We start from the raw sequence: 13,378 nt of genomic DNA on the forward strand, positions 1-13,378 counted from the left end.
TTTTATTTCCTTATCCAATCCTCTATATCCCTTAACATCCAGGGTTCCCTGGACTTGTTGGTCCTACCCTTCACCTTTATGGGAACATGTTGGCCCTGAACTCTCACAATTTCCTTTCTGAATGACTCCCACTGATCTGATGTCGACTTTCCTACAAGTAGCTGCTCCCAGTCCACTTTGGCCAGATCCTGTTTTATCATATTGAAATCAGCCTTCCCCCAATTCAGTATCTTTATTTCTGGTCCATCTTTGTCCTTTTCCATAACTACCTTAAATCTTACAGAGTTATGGTCACTATCCCCGAAATGCTCCCCCACTGACACTTCTACTGTCCGGCTTCATTCCCTAGGATTAGGTCCAGTACTGCCCCTTCTCTTGTAGGACTTTCTACGTACTCGCTCAAAAGGCTCTCCTGCATGCATTTTAAGAATTCCGTCCCCTTTAATTCTTTTGCACTAAGACTATCCCAGTTGATATTGGGGAAGTTGAAATCCCCTACTATTATTACCCTATTATTTTTGCACCTCTCTGAGACTTGCCTACATATCTGCTCCTCTATCTCCCCCTGACTGTTTGGAGGCCTGTAGTACACTCCCAGCCAAGTGATTTTTGTTTTTAGGGTCTACCCATATGACCTCATTTGAGGAACCTTCTAAGATATCATCCCTCCTTACTGCAGTAATTGATTCCTTGATCAACTGTGCAATACCACCTCCTCTTTTACCCCTCCCCTATCTTGCCTGAAGATTCTATACGCTGGAATATTGAACTGCCAGTCCTGCCCTTCCCTCAAGCATGTCTCTGTGATAGCAATAATATTATATTCCCATGTGCTAATCAACGCCCTCAATTCATCTGCCTTACTCATAAGAATCCTTGCATTAAAATAGATGCAATCCAGCCTTGCAATATTCATTAGTGCATTAACAGGTCTATATTTGCTCTGCCTTTCAGACTGACTCAGTTTGTCTTCTATATTTGACTGAGCATCACCCATTCTACCTCCGCTCTGTATCCCTCCCCCTGCCAAATTAGTTTAAACCCATCCCCCTCCCCCAACAACACTAGCAAACCTCCCAGCAAGGATCCCCTATTTGAATGAATTTCAGTCTTTCAATTTCTTTGTGTTGCTACAATCTCCTCTGTGATTGAATGTTGGTTTAAGGTCACATATAACAAAAAAAAATCAAAGATATTAAACACTTTCTAACCCCTAACCCTGTCATCTCTGTTTCTTTCCATTTTCTCGCTGCCACTTTTGTCTGTTTGAGATTTCAACTCACACACTGCACTGCTGAAAAATCACAGAATATTGCTGCAATATTAGAAGTCAGAAGTTGAGAACAGACCTGTTATTGTAATATTAATGTTGGAATTTTTTTTTCACCGACCTGCTTTCCTTTCCTTGTCAGCTTGACGTCAGGCCAACAACAATAACACCTTGCATTTATATAGCGCCTTTAATGTAGGAAAACATCCCAAGGTGCTTACAACCATCTTCTGGTCATCATTAAGAACATCATGAAGGTCACCTTCTGCCCACCGCCACCCCCCCCTCTCTTCATGTGTAAGCCTGGACAGTGAGTGCTGATGTTATGGATTGGGAGGGATTAAAACCAAACTCAATCCTATTCTCCAAATGTCCTTTAGGAAAGGAAATCTGCTGTCCTTACCTGGTCTGTCCTACATGTGACTCCAGGCCCACAGCAATGTGGTTGACTCTTACATGCCCTCTGAAATGGCCGAGCAAGCCACTCAGTTAGGGCAATTAGGGATCGGCAATAAATGCTGGCCTGGCCAGCGATGCCCACATCCCATGAATAACTGACAAGGACATCATGGGATAAAGGCAAAGACAAGGAGTGTGTTAATGGTGTGGTGAAATACAAAGTGTTAGTGCAGAGAGGGTGTTAAATGATAGAATAATGAAAGTCCTAGCCACAAACAAAAACATGAAGAAAAAAAATTATAAAAACAGTGGGCAGGCACATGGTTTAAAAAAAAAGTATAATGATGAAGCAAATTAAAATAAAATGAAATACAGTTAAAAAATACAAAGTAAAGCTAAAAAAAAAAGGGGGGGGTCCGTCATGCTCTGAAATTATTGAACTCAATGTTCATTCCGGCAGGCTGTAGTGTGCCTAATCGGTAAATGAGATGCTGTTCCTTGAGCTTGCGTTGATGTTCACTGGACCACTGCAGCAATCCCAGGACAGAGATGTGAGCATGAGAGCAGGGGGGAGTGTTGAAATGGCAAGCAACCGGAAGCTCAGGGTCATGTTTTCGGACTGAGTGGAGGTGTTCCACAAAACGGTCACCCAGTCTGTGTTTGGTCTCCCCAATGTAGAGGAGACCACATTGTGAACAGCGAATACAGTATACTACATTGAAAGAAGTACAAGTAAATCGCTGCTTCACCTGAAAGGAGTGTTTGGGGCCTTGGATAGTGAGGAGAAAGGGTTAGGGTTAGGGTTAGGGGTTTGCCTTTGCCCATGACCTCCTTGTCAGTTATTCTCTGTGACCCTCTGTCCTATCAACACCTTCCTATTTGTTCTCTTTTACCCCACCCCCGCTCTATTTGCTCAAAGCCTATTACATTTCTAAACTTTGCCAGTTCTGATGAAAGGTCACTGACCTGAAATTTTAACTTTGCTTCTCTCTCCACAGATGCTGCCAGACTTGTTGAGTATTTCCAGCACTTTTTTGGTTTTATTTCAGATTTCCAACACCTACAGTATTTTGCTTTTATTATTATATCAACCCTATTCTCACCCATTGTCCACACTTGTGCTCTCCAAAAGGGGCTCTTGATCAGAAATGGAGAGCCAGGATGATTTTTGCACCTCCCACCTGTTGTGTGTTGTTGTTGTATTCAGTAGCGTAGCTGGGGCATTCTGGAGAAAGTCTCAGACTCAGGATAAGGTCAACTATGAACTTGTTATTATTTACATAATCCTGTATACACTCTCACCAAGCCTCCTAAGCTAGCATCCTTCATACTAGTCTCCCTTCTCTCCAGCCTAACTTCATGTGACTGTGACATCATCAATCTTACAGTAGGAGGGTCGCTCTCACTGTCTTCAGCATTAACCCTTTACATCCTTATACTACGTCTCCCCCAAGTCTTTATCCAACATTTTTTCAAATATATTTACATACCTGACTTATCTACTACCTTCTATCCCCCCCCCCCCCCCAAGTCTCTGACTTCACAGATTTCGTCTGATAGGAGGTTTGATGATTCTCCCCGATCTGGTTGTAGTCTGACTGGGACAATTAATAGTTTTCCTTGTAATTGCTGACTTGGTGGATTTTTATTCTGGATTGTAGCCTTCTGTTCAGTTTGAGTTTGTTCATCTTCATCTGGGTCTTCCAAATGAATGATTTGGCTGTTGCTTTTGGGAAATAAGGATAATATTTCTTCTATTTCTTTGTGTGTTTCCTTTAGTTGTGTATATCATATACGATCACTGGTAGTTCTCATGTCTGTGGATTACAGTACCTTTTCAATCTAGATAAGGTATCCATACTCTTTGACCATTAATCAATTTGGATAAATTTCTGGTTCGAAATCTTCTATTATAATTTCAGGTTTGTTTCCTTCTATAAGAGTTTTCCCGGTCTCTTACTCTCTCGTAGTCCCAGACATTCAATCCTGGAAGCAATTTCTTCAGCAACACAGGAAGCTATGTTCTTATCTTCCTGCACATCAGTAATTCTGCAGGTGAAAATCCACACATCAACAGCGTGGATCGATAAATTAGAAGTGAGGACTTTACGGTTCTTACATCTCTTTCCGCCTCATCAATCGACTTGTGGATACCTCGGTGAATTAGTGAGATGTAGAAATCCCATCTTCATCACAAACTGAGTAAAATATTCATTTACAAACTGTGGTCCATTGTCTGACAATATTTTGTCAGGGATACCATGTGTTGCAAAGATGTCTTGAAGAATTCTGAGAAGTAATCGATGATTATTATGTATAACTTCCTGCTGGAAATAATTAAGTCCATACCTAGCCTTTGCCAAGGTCTGGTTAGAAATTGGGAAGTTCATGCTGTTCTGGTCTCTGTATGGTGCAAATCTGACAATTCTGGACCACATTTACAATGTCCTTAGTTATTCCAGACCACCATACTGAAGATTGTGCCCTTGCTCTACTCTTGGTTATTCCCAAATGGCCTTGGTGTGGGCAATCTAAGATCTCTGATCTCAGAGAACTAGGAATGACTAATCTGTCATTGTAAACTAACAGGTCATCGATAATGGTATTTCCTACACTCATAGAACATTTTCATTGTTTTCCCACCTGGACGTTCTTGTGGCCACCCTTGTGTGCAATACTGCCTTATGCAAATACATTCTTCATCACTTTTTTCGGCTTGTCGTATCTCTTGCAACTTCTGTGAGCTTGCTGGCCAATTTTGTGCTGTATGTTTGCAAATATGATTCTATCTTGCATACAAAATTCAAATCTTTCTGCGTTGGATGGTCTACCGTTGCCCTTGATAATGCATTGGCTGATGTTTGCAACTTCCCTTGGACGTATACTGTTTCACACGAATACCTCATTAACCTTAAACAAAATCTTTGTATTCGTAGAGGCATTTTTGCAATCTCCTTTTTGTTTAGCAAAGCTACCAAAGGTTTATGGTCTGTCTCGATGACAACACTCAATCCCACGATGTAGTCAGAAAACTTTTCACAAGCTTCTTTTTCTATTACTGCATACCGTGTTGCTGTGTCTGACTAAGCTCTAGATACATAGAATATTGATCTACAGGAACCATCAGGTTGCTCCTGGAAAAGAACTGCCCCTAACCCAGTTGAACAGGCTTCTGCCGCTATCGTCATAGGTAGTGTAGGGCTGCATTGTGCCAAGATGTCTGATGATATAAGCATCTCTTTAATCTTCTGGAATGCTTGTTCTTGGTGGGAATTCCATTACCACATTTGCTGTCTATTAAGAAGTTGTCTCAGTGATTCAGTTATCTATGCTAAATGAGGTAGAAACTTTGTTAATTGGTATACCATTCTTAGGACTCTCTGAAGCTGCTGAACAGTAGTAGGGGTAGGAGATTCTGTAATGGCTTGTATCCTCTGTGGATCTGCCATTATACCTTCACTGCTCACTATGTGTCCAAAGAAACGAATTAGTTTTTGGAAAACTTTCACTTCTCGTGCAGAGTCAGCCCTGAATCGCTGTAGAACTGCTCAAACTCTTTGGTTGTATTCCTTTATTGTCTGCCCATGTATCAGGATGTCATCCATATGACGAATAACTCCTTTGAGCCCTTCTAAGATATTAGACATAGACCTTTGGAAGATCTCTGGTGCGGAGGTTATTCCAAACAGTAACCTGTTGAAACAAAACCTCCCGAAAGGTGTTATAAATGTGGTTAGTAATCTTGAGGTCTCATCTCGGGGTACCTGCCAAAATCTATTATTGGCATCGAGTTTTGTAAACATGGTGCTCTGAGAGAGTTTCGCTGAGATGTCATCAACTGTGGACATTGGGTGAATCTCACGCGTTACTGCTTTGTTGAACTGTGTTAAATCCACATGAATACGCAGTTACATTTTGTTTTGGGACAGGAACTATGGCCGAACACCACTTTGTTGGTTGCATCATGCTCCTGTAGTTTTTTTGGGGGGAGTATGCAGTTTGCCTTTAAGGCTTGCAAAGGATCAGTATTGCTTTAAGAACCAGCAAGCCTCAGGAGTTATACGAAGGTGCATTTTCGTTGCCTTAGTAACAGCCATTTGGAGACTGCGATTCAAAGGGTATATTCTCAGTACCATAGATACAGCCGCTGGGAGTGAGTGTCCTGTGATACATTTGTTACAATTCAGTTTTGAACTGGCTTTTAGTTGAAGACAGTTTGTTCTAACAGAACACACAGACAAAGGACATAGCTGTGATGACAGCACCTGGAAAAAGAGCTCATAAACGGAAGTAATAGGATTTTAGCCTGTTTAATTTTAAGCTCTCAAATTTCTAAAAATGTCAAGCCAAAACAGAGATCTCTGGTAATTTAAACTGAAGAAGGGAAGTTAGATTGTGACAATCTGTTATCCCTCAAAAACTCTAAAGTCAGATTGATTCTACTGAAAGTATTTGCAAGTTGTTAATTGTTGAAATTCACTGGAGAAGGAAAGTATCTTCCTGTGAGGACTTCACGCAACATTCTTTGAGGACTTCAAGCAACATTGGCCTGTAAATTTGCAAGAACTCTAATTTTTTCTGTTTTAAATGTTGTTTATATCTTCATAGTGTTTAGTTTTTTTAAATTAAACAGTTAATTTGTTGATTTAAAGACACCTGGTTTGGTTAGCCTCATTTGGGGGTTAATAGATCGTACAATTTGGCTGGGTCTTTCTTGAATTTGTAAAGTTTTAAATGATATGCTGGCCAATCTGTGGAGTGATGGGATTGAATTAACAGTGCATTGGTCCCACCACAATTAGATTCGTATATTTTGATTGGGGGCTTTGACAGGAGCAATCGGTCGTAACATATTTATTGGTGGCTCGTCCGCGACTTGAATCACATATTAATTGGGTTTCTCGATTTGAATCATATCTTATTTGGGGTCTCACTTGCAGTTGAATCATATTTAATTCAATGGCTCGCATCTGGGATCAGAATCAGACTAATCTGGAGGGCTCGCATTTGGAATAATAGTAATTACTAATCTCTGGGATAACATATTTAAATTGGGGTCTTGCGTTTGGCATCAGATTAATTGCTCCTGAGTTTGGAATCTTATCAATTGGAAACTTGATTGTTGGGAGCTAAATCTTACACCAGTTACAAAGAATTTAAAGGAACCCGGTCTCTTGTATAATAAGGTATAGTCGATACCATTGTTATGACATTAATGGGTGTAGCAGAATGTTTCCCTGAGTGACTTGATAACTTTAAGAACGAATTAAAAGAATTGGCAGCGAAATCAGGATTGGAAATGAAATCTGGTGCCAAAAAAGCAGAAATAATTGAAATAATAGACAAACATCTGGAATTAGTAGAAGATGATGATGATGATAATACAGATGAAGGGCAATATGAGGAACAAGAAAGGGAATATGGGAGACATGAATGTACTAAGTCCGATACTGATGCAGTGAAATTGGCTAGGATTCAGTTAGAAATGAAAAAACTGGAGCTTCAGCAGGAAAAAGAATTGAGAAAACTTGAATTGGAAAAAGAGGAAAAGGAAAGGGAAATAAGAAAAAGCAATAGCAATAAGAAAACTTGAATTGGAGGAAAGGGAGAAAGAGAGCGCATTTCAGAGAGAAAGTGAAAGAGAAGTGAGGGAATTTAAGTTAAAAGAGTTTGAAATAAGACAAAAGGGTAGTCTTAAATTAAGGAAAATTCGGGTCAGGAAGAATCTGAATTTAGATCAGGAGCCAGCAAGAAGTTATTTAAATTTATACAGGCTCTTCCGAAGTTCAAGGAAAGGGACGCAGAGGCATTTTTCATATCTTTTTGAAAAAAATAGCAAAACAGATGAAATGGCCGAAAGAAAGCTGGACATTGCTCATACAGGGCAGGCTGGTAGGCAGAGATTATGAAGTTTATGCCATGCTTTCTGAAGAGGCTTCTGCAGATTATGAGATGGGAAAAAAGGCGATTCGCGCTGCGTATGAGTTAGTCCCTGAAGCTTACCGTCAGAGGTTTAGGAATTTACGGAGATTGATTGGGCAGACATATTTAGAATTTGAGAGGGTGAAGCAAATGAATTTTGACTGTTGGATATGGGCATTAAAGATAGAAACCACATATGAGAACTTTCCATAATTGATTCTCTTAGAACAGTTTAAAAACTCCATTCCTTCAGTAGTGAGAACTCCTATAGATAACCTGAAAGTTATGAACGCTGGGCAAGCAGCAGAGATTGCTGATAATTTTGAGCTTGTGAATAAGCCAACCTATTTTGTCCATCACCCCCAAAAACCCGAGAAGGATAGAAAGTGGGAGAGTGAAAGGAAGGCAAGTAGCTGGGGACAAGAAGGAACAGCTGGGAATGTCCCAGGATCACCTCCTCAGGTCAGAAAGGAAGGTGCTGAGTGTAGAAGTGAGGTTCGCAAGCCAAAGTGTTTCCATTGCAACAAAACGGGTCATCTTCATTCTGAGTGCTGGAAATTGTGAGGTAAACCCACAGGACTTGTTGGGGTGCGCAAGGTTAGTGCAGAGGAAAAGACTCTGACTGAGAGTATAGCAGACCAGGCTATAGCTTTAACGACAGCTGTGAATGTGAAACCAGATGCTAAAACTAAGAGGAGTGTAGAGGGTAAGAATAAACTACCTGAGAGTTATAACGATTTTTTTGTCAAAGGGGCGAGTAACTCCATATCCTGTAAGTGAGGCAGGAAAACCTATCATTATACTTAGGGACACAGGAGCAGCCCAAACACTGTTGCTGGGGAAAGATATAAGGTTTCCACCAGAGAGTGCCTTGAACGCTAAAGTTTTAGGAAATGGAATTGGCGGGGTGTGTATACCCGTACCTTTGTATAAAATACGCCTAGAGAGTGACTTAATATCTGGGGTAGTAACTGTAGGTGTTGTCCACAGTTTCCCAGTAAAGGGAATTGATCTACTCCTAGAAAACAATTTGGCAGGATCAAAAATATCAGTTTCTGCTATGGTTACAGAGGAACCATGTGAAATTAAGGAAACAGAGCAATTACAAGAGCAAGTTCCGGGAATATTTCCTGCGTGTGTAGTTACCTGAGCAATGACGAAACAGGATCCATTGTCGGAGGTAAAAGGAGCACCACAAATAGATAGACAGGCATCTGAAACCTTATTTGGGGATTTAGATTGTCCAAATGAAATGTTTAACAGATCGTTAATCATTGCAGCACAGCAAGCTAATCCAGAGATCTACCAAATAGCACAGAGAAACATAGAAACATAGAAAATAGGAGCAGGAGTAGGCCATTCGGCCCTTCAAGCCTGCTCTGCCATTCATTATGATCATAGCTGATCATCCAACTCAGTAGCCTGTTCCCGCTTTCCCCCCATATCCTTTGATCCCTTTAGACCCAAGAGCTATATCTAACTCCTTCTTGAAAACATAGTGTTTTGGCCTCAACTGCTTTCTGTGGTAGCGAATTCCACAGGCTCACCACTCTCTGGGTGAAGAAATTTCTCCTTATCTCAGTCCTGAAAGGTTTACCCTGTATTCTTAGACTATGACCCCTGGTTCTGGAATCCCCCACCATCGGGAACATCCTTCCTGCATCTACCCTGTCAAGTCCTGTTAGAATTTGATAGGTTTCTATGAGATCCCCCCTCACTCTTCTGAACTCCAGCGAATATAATCCTAACTGACTCAATCTCTCCTCATACGTCAGTCCTGCCATCCCAGGAATCGGTCTGGTAAACCTTCGCTGCACTCCCTCTATAGTAAGAACATCCTTCCTTAGAGAAGGAGACCAAAACTGTACACAATATTCCAAGTGTGGCCTCACCAAAGCCCTGTATAATTGCAGCAAGACATCCCTGCTCCTGTACTCGAATTTATTTAGTTTTTATTTTTTTTAAATTTAGAAATACAGCACTGAAACAGGCCCACCGAGTCTGTGCTGATCAACAACCACCCATTTTATACTAATCCTACATTAACCCCATATTCCCTACCACATCCCCACCACCTACCTACACTAGGTGCAATTTACAATGACCAATTTACCTATCAACCTGCAAGTCTTTGGCAGGAAACTGGAGCACCCAGCGGAAACCCATACGGTCACAGGGAGAACTTGCAAACTCCACACAGGCAGTACCCAGAACTGAACCCAGGTTGCTGGAGCTGTGAGGCTGCGGTGCTAACCACTGCACCACCCAATTCTCTTGCTATGAAGGTCAACATACCATTTGCCTTTTTTCCCACCTGTCGGACCTGCATGTTGACCTTCAGCGACTGGTGTACGAGAACACCCAGGTCTCGTTGCATATTCCCCTCTCTCAGTTTATAGCCGTTCAGATAATAATCTGCCTTCCAGTTTTTGCTACCAAAGTGGATAACCTCACATTTATCCACATTATACTACATCTGCCATGCATTAGCCTACTCACTCAACTTGTCCAAATCAACAACTCACCCTCCCACCCAGTTTTGTGTCATCTACAAATTTGGAGATATTACATTTAGTTCCCTCTTCTAAATCATTAATATATATTGTGCACAGACAGCTCTGTCAGAAGCTGAGGTGAAAGGAGTTCTGGAAGGCTATTATTTGGCAAATGGGGTTTTGAGGAGGAAATGGAGACCGCCTCATAGACCTGCCGACAAAGACTGGACAGTTGTTGAACAGATAGTGGTACCACCTAGATATCGTCAAGGATTATTAAGGTTAGTACACAACATTCCTTTTTCAGGACATGGGGGAATTCGGAAGACCAAATCACACATTAGCAAACATTATTGCTGGCCAGGTCTTACAAACGATGTGAGACAATTTTGTAGGGCATGCCACACCTGTCAAATGGTGGGAAAACCACAACCTACCATAAAACCAGGGGATGAGGTATTACCTCATGTTGTTACCGTCACAGGGAGAACCAGTGAAAGCAGGGTTCAGTGGCCCATATAGAGTGATCAAAAGAGTGGGTAAGGTAGATTACTTGATTGACATCCCTGATCACCGGATGAAGAACTGGTTGTGTCACATTAATATGTTCAAACCATATTACCGCAGGGAGGAGGATAAACTAGTGCAGGTATGTCAGGTGATCAGGTCTGTGGAGAAGGAAAAGGATGGTGAGGATGAGGCAGAAGTAGGCCTAGGAAATTCTGAGATTGAACCTCCAACTATCCAATCAGTGAATGCAGAATGGCTAGGAAAATTAAACAATAGGCTTTTACACTTAGAGGCAAAACAGCGTGAAGTCCTAACCAGGGTTTTCACAATGTTTTAAAAAGTTTGTAGGGATAAGACAGGATGTACAACCTTAGCCACACATGATTTGAGTATAGAGGGAGCCATTCCTTTAAAACAACATCCTTGTTGCTTAGGTCCAGACAGACAGGCCCAAGTGGAAGCAGAGGTACAATGTATGCTGAAGGGCAACTTAGATGAACCTAGTCAGGACAGCTGGAATTCACAGATGGTCTTGATGACTAAACCTGGTGGATCGGCTCAAACTGTCATAGACTCTAGAAAAGTCACTGTGGTAAAGAAGGCAGACTCCTACCCAAATTCTCAATGAAAGGACTGTAAGGACAGAGTGGGCAACACAAGGTGTCTTAAAGAGACAGATCTGTTGGAAGGATACTGTCAAATTGCCTTGACACCCCAGGGTAAGAAAAAATCAGCTTCTGTTACACCAGACAGGGTTTTCCAGTGTCAAGTGACGCCACATAGATTAAGGGGTACTCAAGAAACTTCTCAGAGAATAGTGAACCCAGTAGTGGTCAGTGCTCCGAGCTGTGCAGTTCACCTGGCTGAGGTGACGGACAATAGGGACACTTGGAAGGAAAACACAAAACAATTGGAAGACTATGCTTGGAAATTTAAAATGGGTTAATTGGAACAAACTTTTGAAAACTTAAAGCCAAAATGTTCTGGTGGAACTTGTTGCAGTAGTCTAAACAATTTTTTTTTTTAGAAATGTGTATATCTGTAAATGCGTGAAAAAAATGCATTAGCATTTTTAAAATTTGTATATTTATTACCCATTGTAATGAATCACATTTCAGGAATGCCATTTCATTCTGCTAGGGTTGGAGGTGTCATAGTCCTGTAGTTTATTGGGGGGAATATGCAGTTTGCCTTTGAAGCTTGCAAAGGATCTGTATTGCTTTAAGATCCAGCAAGCCTCAGGAGTTGTATATAGGAAGGTGCATTTTCATTGCCTTAGAAACAGCCATTTGGAGACTGCGATTCAAAGGATGCATTCTTGATACCATGGAAACAGCCACCGGGAGTGAGTCTCATGCAATACATTTGTTACAATTCAGTTTTGAACTGGCTTTTAGTTGAAGACAGTTTGTTCTAACAGAACACACAGACACAGAGGACACAGCTGTGATGACAGCACCTGGAAAAAGAGCTCTCAACCATTTAATCTGAAGGAATAGGATTTTCGTCTGTTTAATTATTATCTCTCAAAATTCTAAAAAAAATTCAAGCCAAAGCAGAGATCTCTGGTAATTTAAGCTGAAGGAAGGGATGTTAGACTGTGATAATCTTTTATCCCTTAAAAACTCTAAAGTCAGATTGATTCTGTTGAAAGTGTTTGCAAGTTGTTAATTGTTGAAATTCACTGGAGAAGGAAAGTAACATTCTGTGAGGACATCAAGCAACATTCTGTGAGGACTTCAAGCAATATTGGACTGTAAACTTGCAAGGACTCTAATTTTTTCTATTTTAAATGTTGTTTATATCTTCACAGTGTTTAAGAATTTGGTTTTTTAGTTAAACAGTTAATTTGTTGATTTAAAGACACCTGGTTGGTTAGCCTCATTTGGGGATAATAGATAGTACAATTTGGCTGGGTCTTTCTTGAACTTGTAAAGTTTTAAATGATATGTTAGCCGATCTGTGGAGTGAAGGGATCGAATTAACAGTGCATTGGTCCCACCACAATCAGAATCGTATATTTTGATTGGGGGTTTTGACAGGAGCGGTTGGTCATAACAGTTGTGTTACAGGAGAGATAACTCCCAATCTTGTCATCTCTTCCAATTGGTCTTGAACTTGGTTTAATAATGGATGAGGTATCTTTCTCTGTGTAAAGATACGAACTGGCCTGGTCATCTTCCTTAAGTGTGATTCTCTACTCTGTCTAGTGTCTTCCAAGCCCTATGAACAGCTTCAGGTATTCTGCTTGAAAGCAATTGTTTACCTGTGTTTACTTGACCTTGTCAATCTTCTTGATCAGATGCCGGTCAAAGCATGTTTTTCTACTCAGTGAGGAAAATTCTTTATTATGCAAGACATAAGGTCTCCATAATTTGTCTCCCTCTATACTGGAGAATTGCTTGGAGTTTACCTTTTACTTTCAGTTGCGTCCTGCTTGGACCATGCAACTGTGTATCTGCTGATTGTAGGCAATGTCTAATCACCCATGGCACTTGGTCTGACAGAACTCATTTTTTATTAATCATTCATGGGATGTGGGCATCATTGGCCAGGCCAGCATTTTCTGCCCATCCCTAATTGCCCTTGAGAAGGTGGTGGTGAGCTGCCTTCGTGAACCGCTGCAGTCCATGTGAGGTAGGTACACCCACAGTGCTGTTAGGAAGGAGGTTCCAGCATTTTGACCCAGCGACAGTGAAGGAACGGTGATATAGTTCCAAGTCAGGATGGTGTGTAGCTTGGAGGGAAACCTGCAGATGGTGATGTTCCCATGCATCTACTG

This window comes from Heterodontus francisci, chromosome 12 (assembly GCF_036365525.1).
Source record: "Heterodontus francisci isolate sHetFra1 chromosome 12, sHetFra1.hap1, whole genome shotgun sequence".
Taxonomy (NCBI): Eukaryota; Metazoa; Chordata; class Chondrichthyes; order Heterodontiformes; family Heterodontidae; genus Heterodontus; species Heterodontus francisci.